General features: G+C 38.2%; 1 protein-coding gene and 1 long non-coding RNA gene across 11 annotated transcripts in view; both read right to left on the reverse strand.

The window, feature by feature from the left end:
• Positions 1-13,734, reverse strand: part of LOC104442430 (anaphase-promoting complex subunit 4) — a 73,772-nt gene that overhangs the window by 24,437 nt on the left and 35,601 nt on the right. The window lies entirely within an intron of this gene.
• LOC104435772 lies at positions 5,736-10,797 on the reverse strand. 6 transcript variants are annotated; one of them, XR_005551213.1, is made up of 4 exons: positions 9,937-10,797; positions 8,364-8,456; positions 7,591-7,656; positions 5,736-6,057 (listed from the first exon to the last, which is right to left on the reverse strand). It is a non-coding gene; the product is annotated as an uncharacterized LOC104435772 (long non-coding RNA). The 6 variants fall into 6 exon arrangements; XR_005551215.1 differs by having other exon boundaries at positions 5,981-6,000; XR_005551216.1 differs by lacking the exon at positions 5,736-6,057 and adding an exon at positions 6,419-6,564 and having other exon boundaries at positions 8,364-8,443.

The following is a 13,734-nucleotide window of genomic DNA, read 5'->3' on the forward strand; positions in this document are numbered from 1 at the left end:
AGAAACTGGATGGCATGTTTTGGCAAGAACCAAACCACCTTAGACAAGTTGAAGATTTGATGTAAAAGCTTGGAAGCAAAGTCAGAAAGAAGAAACAGATGATCAACATTTTCCTTTAAAAGTTTTCGCACACAACTCCATTCTATGAAAAATCAAATTCCATTTCCTGAGATTCTCAATTGTAAGAATCTCATTCCAATTTGGTGTGCATTTATTATGAAACTTACACTCCCAAGTAATGGAATTTGATTCTCACATATTGACGTCGTATGTGTAAGCATTTGGGTGAAATGTCAAGGAACAAGAAAGCTTTGGTTGCAGATTGTTATCATTTAAACAACGAAATGATCATTTGTGACATTGACTTTGTAGGCCAAGCCCAAGATTAGGAGTTTGAAGCTTTTGCCTGCCTTCTTTTATGTCTTGCATAATTCAAAGATTTCTGATGCTTTTAAGGATGCTTTTGCCTGGAACAAGGGAAGAGATTGAATCTTTTCTGTAAAGTCTTACTACAAGCTGCTTGATAGGGAGATTTGTGAATAGAACAGATTTTCATTAAAAATCAATTTGGAAAGTGAGGATTCCAATAGAGTTTCTCTTTTTGCTTGGGAGGCAACCTGGGAACAAATCCTTATTTTAGAAATGAGGCAAAGTACTAGGTAATAGGTGTCTCCTCAGCAAGAGGAGATAGTGCGTGCGGCATCTCCTCCTTCATTTGTTCTTGGACAATAATGGTTTGGACAATTTCCTATGCATGCACCATGTTATCTTAGGTTATCAGACGTTTTATTGAGCAAGAACTTTGGGCATGGTAGGGCATTCATTTACGGCACAACAATTAGGATTAACTCAATTCCCCTGTGTCTTTTGGCTGATTTGGAAGGAGCGGAACTAGAGAGCTTCCGATGGAGAGAATTTTTCATTCTATTTTATTGAAATTTGGCTTAAAGTCACACACTTTTGGTATAGTGCAAACTTGCATATAGATGTAAATGCCTTGGTTGATTAGTCAATGATTTATCTGGTATTTAAGCTCCCTTTTGGTTTTGGGAGTTGATTTGTATATGGCTTTAGTTTTTTGGTCTCCTTTTGTATATGGGTTGCACCCCCTTGTTGCCCTACAGGTGAACTATATAATCTATAAAAGGAAACTTAACCCTTTCCTGAGGATTTTAAGTTATTCAAATTACCCTTTGTTCCAACACATGTTATCTCATCATATAGTTTCAAGTACCAACATCAACATCTCACATATGATTTTGTGCTAATCAACATAACCATCACCCCCATGGGCAAAAACACTCTATTAACTCACAGTTGTAATTCCTTTTGCGAGTAAGATCATTGTGATAAAAGGGTGCCACTAATACTAAAAGTCAAGATAAAAAAAGTTCAAGAGAAACTTTGGGTTTAAAGAGCTACCAACACACTACCAAAAAAGGAGCAATATTTGAAGAGGAAAAATCCGAGTATAATGCATAAGAAGGTCACAAACAGCTAATATGAATCTATCTAGGATGGGACTTAGTAAAAGCAATTTCAATACTAGGGCTTAACATCCTCATCATTATTTTGCCAAAAAAGAGGTGGTATATAAAAAATCGTGATCTAAATGCTACAAATAATAATATAAAATAATCAATTCTCACATCTAAGTGCTAAACAAATGACTGCAAACAGAGGCTCTCATAACCGTTGTTAAGCATCACATATTAGATCCATGTAGGCTCAATTCACTGTCATCTGAGCACCCACCAGTTAGTTTTCTGCTCATTTTCTTCAAATTTCTGAGTTTTCATTCTCATCCTTAGCTTGTTGACCTTAAACATAACACATGAAAGAAGAGTTTCGGTTACTACATTGAGTTTAATGAGCGGAATTTGGTAATATAAACAAGTCTAACTTCCCCTAGGCTTTACTGGTAATATCAGTAGGTAAAAAGAGTTGAATATGATTCTCTGGTACAAAAATTGACTCTCACAATTAAGAGGGCATATATGCTAAGATCAAAACGGGCAGTAAACTCTTTCCTTTTAAATTGAGAACATATCTCTACACCTGCTAATTATAATGTGAATAAATTAAACATTCTATATCTAAATCTCCATGTACAGTACACTTAAAGCTCAAACTTAGATCAAGTTCAAGTTTCGAACCAATGATTAATGACCAACAATTTTCATTCTACATATATAGGAGAGATTGCCAACTTGTTAAATCGACTTCAAATCAGATTTTACTTTGCCCTTTCCAGCCACTTAATGTTGGCAATTCATATCATGGCATATGATATGTTCATATGAAGAATCAACATCAGGATGTTCTGAAAAATATGGCATGTCTCTAGATGTGCAAAGCATAATTTACTATAACAAATTCCTATCTCTGTCTAATCACCTCTAGGACTGTTCTCTGAGATGCATGGAACTTAATTATTTGGGAGAAAGGCCAAATGCAAAGATAATAACATGTACTTGCAGATGATTGAGGAGAACCAGCATAAGTTCTTTTCCAGCACCACAAACAACTATTGATACACACTTCATACGCTATCATTGAACAAACTAGCAGACTAAGATTTTAAAAACCAATTGAAAAAGCCGAGGTCCTATAGCAGCATCATAGCTTAAAAAATAAGCCATACCACTTCACCCAAAGAATTAACAAGAAATTGATGGACTACAGTAGTGGTACTAGCACCATTGAGAAGAGTAAAAAATTCCTCCTGAGAAGAAGAGTCGAGACATAGATAAGCAAACGAAAACAGTTAAATGAAGAAAATTGAAATGCCATCTACCGCTCTGTATTAATAGTACCACTTGCCAAAATCAAACGAGGTTTGACAGCAAATCAAACCTCTCATGAATATGTTAAAAGCATCGAATGTGATGCCATATTCTCAAAATTTTCATGACTAATGATGTCTAGATGACATGAAGTAAAATGTTCAATGTTCAAAGCATGTTGAGCGACTTGATGAAAATGGAAACTAAAGGTGCTTTCTAAAACTAAGTAGGCCTTAAACAGTCGAGAACAAAAATGACATGTGAAGCATGCAACGATGTTTAAAAATTTTGCAACAAATTTGCCTCACAACTTTCAACATCTAAACTAAATAGATTTCTAGAGGTTTTTACTGAAAGCTAGTATGAAAATTGCAGGTTGGCTTCGAAGCATGAGGCATCATGTTGTTCAGCTTATGGCGACTCTCGAAAGTCAACTCAAGCATTAAAAATTATCAGCAGGAAAATTCTTCCATCATGTAAATTTCAAAGTTATTTTCTAAGAAAACTGCCCCGAAATTGCTCTACCTTAACTATCCATTTCTTTTTGAAGTATGATGATAATATCCTGAGTTAATAAGCGTTTTACTTTCCTTATGACCAAACAAAGTTAGATGCCACCAAAACAAATATCAGTGCACATGAACAACCTTAATATAATCATAACATCAAGTACAATCACCACCGCATAAACTAGAACAGAATCTAGATTTCCACTCTCACATAAGACTTCCAAGAACTTCACACACTGAATAGAACAAAGAAAGAGCTTTCTCTATTCGAAGCAATTACCAGGAGAGACGGCCGAACCACTGCCTTCGAAGTCATCCGTGACCATGGCCAGCAAACCCTTCTCCGGATTCCACTATGCCATCTCCAGAAAGAACGGCCAAACGGGGAGCGGAACCTGAGAAGCCAAAGCGGGCCGTCGGAACTGAAGTTGAAATGGAAGCGCGCGCCGTTGGAACAGAGCTGGTACACTCCGTCTGAAAGTCGGAGGAAGGGGACGGGGGTGGATCCTTTTCTTTTTTTTTTTTTTTTTTGAAAAAATTGAAAATTGAAATGTCCTTTCCTTCTTCCCTCTTTTGCTTCTTTCAAGGACGTGTTTAACGTTGGACTATGAACCTTTTGAATTTTTATTTCTTGACAAAAAATCTTGTGAATTAATAGGTTAATTTTCACAATTATGGCCCAATGCAAAACAGAGAAAACCCTCGTTCGACTCTATTCCCCTATCAGTTTCGCTTCATTTTCCCATTTCATTTTTCTATTATGTACCTCTCATTTTCTCATGTCAAAGAGGTCGTAAGTTCTTTAGAATGCGCATGATCATCTACCGACTAGTCCCAAAAAGCACTAGGCTTTTATAATCTTCGTTGTTCTGGTGGAAGAAAGTTTACAATGCTTGATACTGCAAAGATTGGTCGAATCAATGGTCGGTCATCTTCGAAGAGTACCCAATGGTTTGTTTTTTGAAATTCCTTACAAGAACGGTGGGAATCAAGGAGTTTCCTTTCACGTTTATCTCCATTTTTGTTAAGCAAATAAATATTGATGAGACTGAAGCATATGCTACGAATACGTCACCGTATACCTCATGTTCATTCATTTTTTGCATTGCTTATACCTGGTATGAACTTTTGATAATTGTTCTACAAATTATCCAGAAATAAAATCACAAAAATTCTCAAAACGAACAAAAGGGCAAAAAAAAGTTCCGCATAGAACAGCACAGCAAACGCGAAAAAAAGAAAACAAAAAAATGAAAAAATGAAGGAGAAAAGCAGCTCATTCAAAAAAATCGTCAATTTTAGGCATTTCTTTTACGAAATGTTATTGCTTTTTTACAAACTTTTCTCTTTTTGTTGCGAACAAGAATTTTGATCAAGTGGGTTCTGCTGTTGTGGACAAAAACGATGTGCTCCTGCACACTAACGTGCATCGTCGCTAATTAAGGAAAAAAAAGAGAGGAAAATCTATAAGTTAAGCACCGATCGCTAATTAAGTAAAAAAAAGAGAGGAAAATCTATAAGTTGAGCACCAATCAAGTAGTCTGCCCATTTGTGTTTTGATCTTCGGACTACATGTAGCCCGCATGTACGCTTGTGCGTTGAGATCATATGAGGTTCCCGATGGATCAAATTATTTCCTATCAATCATGTTCAATTTTCCATCTAAAATATCTCATCTTAAAGTGAAAATTACCTGTTCTAGGTAAAGGACATAGGATTTTGCAATCGATTTTAAGTAATCAACCTAGTCAAGACATTGTGATCAAATCATCATGGACAATTCAGAAACTCGTACATAGATCTGAAAAACCTCCCAAATAGGAAACCATATTCCACACTAATAGATCTAATGATAGGCAGTGGGCCCAAGGGAGTCCATTTGGGAGAGTCCCAACAAGGAATTATAACTATTAAGGACTTGCTCCATGAAACTAAAGAGACAACTGATAGGAACCTTAATGATACTGATTAGAACAATTCTCCAGCACGCGTTACTAGACAGATCAAATGTCTGTTGAGAAGTTCATCATGTTTTCACTTTGAACAGTACTAAACCCAAACATGCAGGAAGGTTCAGAGTACCTAAAATTCTAAATCTTCTAATAGCTACACACCCACAAAGAGAACTATCTACACGCAAACATACACACTCACAGAACACTTTCCCCAACCGACGGTTAACCCAGACAGACACCAAATTCTCCTTTAGGTGCTTCAACTGCAGTATAGGTAGGAGCACTCGGGGCAAACGACAAAAGCTTTAGATAATTGTGCTGTATCGAAGTCAGAGGTGTCATCTCTGAAATGACCAGTAGAAGTGAAATCTAGAACTTTTACAAGAATAACTTCACCTAGTATAGTTGTTAAATCAACCAGTCCATTACTTTCGGGCTCTACTGATTTCTGCCATCAGATCCATTTATTAAGAAAGACTGCTCTATGGAAGCGAGAAAGGAAAGAAGTAGTAATTGACTGAATCTGATAGACTATACTGCTAAATATATGATCTGAAACAGACAGGAGGCTTACAACATTTCCAATTGGAAAGACACCAACTATACTAAAGCACAAAACCCCATTTTCATCTCCACTGCAAAGGATACTGAAACATTGCTTTGAAGAATTTGAGAGCACTACAAATGAATCTTGACCATCGTCAGTTAAACCAGTTTCTCCAGGTATGGGCATGCAAGGAGCTCTTGGAGCTGAAGGGAAGAAACAAGTAGTGCAATCTTCAAATGCCAAAGCGTGCCAAAAGTGTCCTATTAAAAAAAGGATAATTATCTTTCCAATTGGCCAAAAGAAGAAGAAGAAGAAGAAGAAGAAGAAGGTAAATATAACAAGAGGTTAAGGTTAAGGAGTCAACAATCAACAAATCAACAACTCACAGTTGACACCAAACATAAGTTTTCAAAAAACCTTCCACAAACCCATATTGAAGCTGTTGAATAAAATCCTAAGTTTGAGAAAAGAAATATTTTAGTAGACCAGACTCAAATAACTACTTAACTGCAAACAAAGCATTAGATAGAACATGAAAGGTATGAACAATAAAATATTGTCTGTTAAGAATCAAGATCGAGAAGTTAGATGAACTTTTTTCAGTTGAGAATCAACTAAACTATTGTCTGTTAAGAATCAAGATCAAGAAGTTAGATGAACTTTTTTCAGTTGAAAGATGCATAATCTATTCACTTGGGCATCCTCCTCCCAATTGAGACACACCCCAGCTGCCACAGGGGACTTAAGCTTCTTAACAGTTTTCCATTCTGCTTAATATTTATACTGAGTTAGAAAAAAAAATAAAAAATACCACAGTACATATAACTGCTGCAAGCGCTAGCATATAACAAGCAGCGCGATGCATATCCACGGTTCTATAAAGACAGCTAGATTGGTAAGATAACAATCATATGTAAAAATAAGATCTTCAAAGCAAAACATAATCCATGAAGTGGATAATGATCAGTAAATTGGTAGACATCGCAAAGAAACTTTATGGCAGCAGCATCAGCCAAGGTCTGAGCAATTGTACCCATGACCAAACAGCTAGCTTAATGAATAACTGGTAATCTACGAACTTTTCCACCCACAAGCATAATTAAGGCACATACAAATTCTATCCTTTAGGAGTCACCCGAACTATTACCTTTCCAATATGACCAAACTGGACATATGTCACTTTAAATAATAGAAAGGAACTAATAAATTGATGAAAATGAGCGTGCCATGGATGACTGCTTCTATATGCTGTCTCAGTCATCTTTGGATAGGAATGAACAATTCAATCTAATTAGTTAAATGGTATAAGATACTAGATATCATGATATCATCTAAACCGAGGACTTTGTAAGGTTTACGGCTATTCTTCATAAAAGTTATAGGACATTGACAAAGATATGCATATTGCATGTATTGTACAAGTTATAAATGCTGCACCGCTCATGTTTGGATTGGAACAAACCATTCACTTTAATTAGTTAAATGGGCTATTCATCTCTTGTCGTTTGTTGACCTATTTAACAAAGGGGGCGTGTTTGAAAAGAGTGTTCTAATAAGATCTGTTAAGGCTTTCGTGCTCAGAGTGACCTAACTAGCAGTCCACTGTTCATTTGACATTGGCAGACAGGACCCATAAACATGGATTGCCATCTCTATTAGCAGCTACATGTTTGTTGAGCAAGCTTGCTGTTTGCAATGCATCATGCGGATTTTGAGCAATTCAGAATCTTTCCCAAGAGAGATTAGAGAAGAACACATTCTGAAGATAAGGGACTCTTGCAGTGAAACTGTACCATCTTCTAGTCCCAAGACAACTACTTTGCCATCAGGATGCCAGCATAATGATGTTATACATTTACCTAGAGTACATTAGAATAGTTAGATAATCCAGTATAATGACATACAATGGAATGTGCAAAGAAAAGTGATTTCATTAACAACAACAACAAAAACAGAGAGAGAGAGAGAGAGAGAGAGAGAGAGAGAGAGAGAGAGGGGATGAATAATTTGTTCAACATAAAATTAATAGACTAAGAGGAAAGACAGAGAACACACATAAACCGAGAAAATGATAATCAATATTTGGGAAAGTAAGGCAAAATCATAACAGTACACATTATATCTGACAGGGATATTGGTAGCTTGACATGGGATTTCTTTGGGCTAGTAGATCATCTAAAGCTGGGGAATCTATATCTTTTTGGCAGCCTTCAATCCATTATCTCAATCCAGGAACAAATCTTATTGTTCAGCTTTGGAACCTTGAGGTGGAGTGTAACCATGAAAGCATACGTCAAGCAAGGATCACAAGTGTACAAGTATCTACAACTTATCTCAACAGAAACCACTCAAGAATTGGTTCAAGAAGCACTCAACAACATGTTTTTCGTATCAAGAAGGCAACATGATGCATGCAGCATTCAGATGTTTCTGGAGAAAATATACCTCCTCTCTAAATTTTTCCAATGAGAATAGATTACGAAAACTACCAAGGCTAGGTATCTGATCCCAAGCTCTTATGAATTTGAATTACCAAAAGATAAAGTAGTACGAGAACTTAACATACTTGGATGCAGCTCCGCCTACCCTCCTAGTATTTTTGCTTTCTCCAACTCCTCCCTTCATGTATACATGTATGCAGCATAGCTTGACATATATCCTATTCACAAGTAAGTTAAATTCCCAACAACAAACTTGATTAATCAAAATGATGTGACAAAATGCCCCTTTGTAATCAGAAGAAAATAAATTAACTTCAAGTAATACAAATTGTGTGAAACTTTCCAGACTAGACTCTACATTTTAACAATACAGAATGTGAGAAATCCTTGTAGGGAATGCTCAATCTGTACAAGAAGAGGAAGAAGAGGAGCCAAAAGTAATGTTACGCTCAATCAGTACAAGAAGAGGAAGAGCGGAGCCAAAAGTAATATTACATCGTGAGAGTCACTAACAGAAATTGAAGGAAAATATGTAGATGCCCGATGGCATTGAGATCGTATTTTGCAGGGTTAAACCTGCCAACTCCAAGTGAGCATCAAGCATTTCTACATTGGACATAACTAGTCTATCTAGCATAAACGACATCCCCTCCAATTCAAGTTCTTTATCTTCGTGAACACTTTGACTGGTGTACTGGAAAGGGCAATAAGATGGCAATACAGGAGTAGGGTACACTTCCAGTTGGTCTAGATGATTGTCAGTTATGTTATGGAAATCTCCAAAGGCACCAATCTTGTCTAGAAGTTGATAGAAATCTATTGCGCCAGTAAATTAAAATCCCTTCATTCAACTAGTATCAGCTTGGGATTCTTTATTTGCAACTATGAATTTTCCCTCCCATTACCATCATTCACTCTTCATTTTTGTGTAAAACACCAACTCCTTAGTTTGATGTCATGTTCTCATTTAGAATTCCAAGCACTTAACCAATATATTCACCAACTCTCCATCAAACGCAATTTGAACTGGATTGGCAATTGAAGTGATTTATTTGGGGAAAAGGACCGTAGCACATTTAACGAAAAGCAAATGGGGAATAAGGCCAATGTGCATGCAGAGTCAGAACTTGCAATTGGGCAAAGAAAATGGCACACCTTGTACCTCTGCCGCAAGTGATAAAACCTAAGCACATTCAAAAATTGAAAGGCAAAAGAAAAGATAATTTACTCTTCCTTCCAAATACAGTTTAAAAAACCCAGCAAGTGTATGCTTTACGAACACTTTTCATTCCCACCTATATGACAAATTGAGTGATGCTAAAGCTTTTGAGTTTGAAATAGTATAACTTATATACTAATTCTAGTCAACAACTGCTTTTTCAGTCTTTAAAAAACAGGACACAACAACTTTTCATTAATAATTTACTATGATCTTTGGAATGATGGTTATGCACTACTGAGCAGGAAAAAAATGACCCTAAACCAGCTGCCTTTTCTTTGGTTTTTCAGTAGTTATTCTAAAGGCACGATGTGTATTTGCACCAGTGGTCATCAGGCAGAGTAGCAAACGATGCAAACCAGATTCCTTGTGCTGAAGTTTGGAATGAATTTCCTTAACTCCAGGAAGAGGGAAGAATGAATTATCCATAGGTATGAACCAAACGAGTTAAATTTGAAATCAAAAAACAATCTGCTCACCTGAAGGCACCAACTACCAATCAAAAGCTTAGTCACGTTCTGCAGCTTCCGAAGCAGTCCCTCAACCAGGTTGCAATACCCTCTGTAAGACTCGAACCGATTTTGAACAAAACAATCAGATGGCCTTCCAAAATCCTCGCCTCTCGTAAAGAAAAGTTCAACTGCGCTTCAATCAAGGATCGAGACTTCCGTTACCAGCTGCCTCATCATACCAGAAAATCCTCTAAAACAGCAGCAGAGGACTTGAAATCTCCAAGGGGAAACCCTCATCAAGTGCATACCGAAAGCAGCCATTGACCGCAATTTCCCTCAAAGTTCTCGAACAAAGCTTGATGGTTCGTTTTCAACCGTAGCATCCTTCCAAACTAAGGAATTCGAGAACAGGGCTGCCATTCGACATCTCATGCATCACCTCCGAGTCACAGACGGACAGGGACCTAGATTAATCCATGCGATACTTCTACTCAACGAGAAGCAACAGAGCCCTGAGTGCAGGTTCACCAATGAAGAGCATCCATAAAAGGAGCCGCGGTACTGCGACATGGCCGGCCATCTCGCACGACCTCTTAGTCGCATCGACTGAGAGGTCCTCGACACGGGGGTCGACAGCAAAGCGAAGCCACGGACTGAGCTCAGGCGCGCAACGGTCGAGAAAATCGGCGTCGATGTGGAACTTCCTCACCTTGGGCGACGCCTACAGGATCAAGACGCCGTCCACGGACGGGGAGGCGTTCCGCCAGGGGAAAGGAGAAGACGAGGTCCGGGGGCGGCGGTCCAGAGGGATCGACACCTCTTCGACAAAAACGCACGTGCCATCGGTATCGTCTAGGGTTTCGCATCGACGAGAGGAGGAGGAACCGGAAGGAGAGCCTCCTCCGATTCGAGGGTTCATTTCACTCGGACTTTAAAGTTTCTAGCTTCCCGTATGGAGACACGTGTCGCTCGATGGAGAGGCAACCACTTGAATTGCCGAGTACCGAACCTTGATTTTTTTAATCCAAGCTTGTCCGACATCTGAAAAGATTAGCATTCATATAATAATCGAGTATGAACAAGATCGAGTAGGCGTACATAAGCGAGCTCGAGCCCGTGAAAGAAAATGTTTGCTTGATTCCGCTTGATTTGTGAAATCACGCTCGAGGGCTCCACTTACATAGTGGTAAACATAAATAACTATTGAAAACTTGCGAACATCTATTAAAAAAAATAAAAATAGAAATTAATCATAACTAACTTTTATGAGATAATTCTTTAGCTTAAATTACATTCATGATCAAGTATGATATTTCATGAGCTTGAAAATTGTCGATGAATGCTTCAATATCTTGAATTACATTGGCTTGAATGCAAGAAATGACAACCCAAGCAATTCATAAATCTCACCACTCTCATGGACATGTTCTCTTATTTTCAAATTGGTTGAAAAGAATGCAATCAGAGAAACTTTCCTCGCCTCACCATCCTCCCAAATGCAAGGCTACTGGCATCCACATTGTGTGTCTCCATTTAGATGGCGACTCCATGATTCTACTAATTAAGGTTATTGAGCTTATGGCTCGAGTTCTAGCCAAATCGAATTTATGTCGGAGCCCAAAAATTAAAATAAGTTAGAGACGCGTTAGGAGGTATTGTGGGTCTTTGGTGGAGCTATGTGGAGAGGACTGGGAGACTGGCCGTGCTGCTTGCTAACCACATGATAGTCATTAGGTATTGGCCGAGCTCTTAGTAGGCCCCTTTAGATACCCGAATAACTTGTATGGTCAATATCCGACATTTTGTTTGTTACGCGAAACAAAAAATGCTAACCAAATACGTTCTCCAATGCAAAACTTGGAAATTCGATCTTCATGAATATCGAATTTTTTAATTTGGGTGGAATAGGTTGATTTTTCCTTCCTATTGAAAAAATTAGAGGCATTCGTAACATTTTGAAAGTGGAAAACAAATCGAATCAAAGCTGAGAATTGCATTTGCTTGGCTTCGGAAGATACCATGAAAAGAGGTCCAGGAAGATTCTACTAAGCAAAAATCCGAACATTGTTCGGTGCAGGTAAAGTACAAATAGCATTGGTAAATATCAAAACTAGTTGACAACTAAATTTTGAATGATAACTTATTCGGTTGGTAGCATTTTGGTAAGTTACCAAAATTTTTCAGAAAATATCAACAATTATTAGAACTTTATATATATTACTATTGACATCCAAATAATCTCGATGGTTAAAGTTAGAAAAATTCAAGATTCAAGATCCCGATCATGGCGACACTCATTTCTTAACTTGAAAAAAATTAGAATTGTATCAGTAGTACTTGAATTGCATATATGTGTTAATTCAACATAAGCGTGTAGGAATAAGCATGTAGGAATAGGCATTTAGATTTCAAGTTTTCATAGAAATGGCTTAAAATCCTTTTTTTGGTCAAATCAAAGAATCTACCTTTGACTGAAAAAAAAATTATTTCAATAGTCTTTAATTTTTTTTAGACATTTGATTTAGAAATAGTGAAATTTAAGTACCTTCAATCCAATTAAAGAAATATCAATTTCAAGAATTGATTAACCAGTTAGAACACCATATTTGTTATCATGGAATTTGAGCTCACACCTTTCAAGATCGCGTCACATGGCGCAATTACACAAAACTCTATTGGAGAATAAAATCTGTTTTTTTCTCATCTTGGAAGGGGTCCTTTTTTGTCTTCTTCTTTTGGCTTCTTTTTATGTTCAAGAGGGAGGCGCCACCAGTTAAAAAAAAAAAAAAAAGCAGAAAAGAGAGAAAAATAAGGAGGATTGACTCTCCATGAATGCTGTGTATACACCTTCATCGTCGCCCCATCACATCCGACCTCATCCTCGTCACCGCAAGCTGCATCCATTGTTCTTGGACTTCATTCTCTTGAGGAGTTGGAGCAATAGTCGCCGCTGCCCATTCCGATGATTGAAACCCACGCCATCACTCCTCTCGACACCATTAGTTGCCAAGCCACTTGCCCTCGCTGCTCCCGAGCCACCCTTTCCTACTTCACTATTGCTCCCTCCCTTCCCATCGTGAAAACCGAAGAGCCCAAATCTCGTCCGAAGACTCCTCGCTGGTTGTTGTTTTGTTCGTAAATAGTTGTAAAGGTTTCAATCGCCGGTTGCGAGTGCCCATCGTAGCCTACTTACACCACTGATAAACTAGGCTTTCCTGCTGCCTTCAACGATGGTCATCGATAAGGAGCCACTCAAAACCTGTCGGTCCAAGGGTTAATTTTTGAGCTTGAATTTTTCGGTTGGTTTATTCGATTCTATCTCCACTTTTATTCCTTACTTTTTGCATATGCAATGGCCAGCACAATGGTTAGCCGATGGTAGGAGATGGTGGTTCGGTGAAGAGCGGGAATGAGTAACGGTGGTATAGGAGTACTTTTGAGCGTGAGATTTTGAATGTTTCCTCCTGGCTCGGTGAAGCTTTAGATAGCATGAAGATGCACCATGAAAAGTCATTGAAGGTGGGAGTTCTGGGAATAGGGAGCCAAGCCTCGAAGATGAGATGAGGGGGTGAAAAGGCGAGAAAAGGCTAAAATGATGATGATGTGTCCGGTGGGGTGAGGCCCCACACGGAGACGAGGTGGCGTTGCGGAGGGCCGGTCTTTTCCTCCGTTCCCGTCATCCAACCCTCTCTTTTGCTAAATTAGTAATTGCTAATTGCAATGGGGATTTAAAAATTAGTTCCATGGAATGTTCTAAATTCTCGAGGAGAGGATGGTATCCCTACTGTCGGATTGCCAATGCTGTTTCATGGTAACGATTTCCAG

The sequence above is a fragment of the Eucalyptus grandis genome, chromosome 5, assembly GCF_016545825.1.
Source record: "Eucalyptus grandis isolate ANBG69807.140 chromosome 5, ASM1654582v1, whole genome shotgun sequence".
NCBI classification, from domain to species: domain Eukaryota; kingdom Viridiplantae; phylum Streptophyta; class Magnoliopsida; order Myrtales; family Myrtaceae; genus Eucalyptus; species Eucalyptus grandis.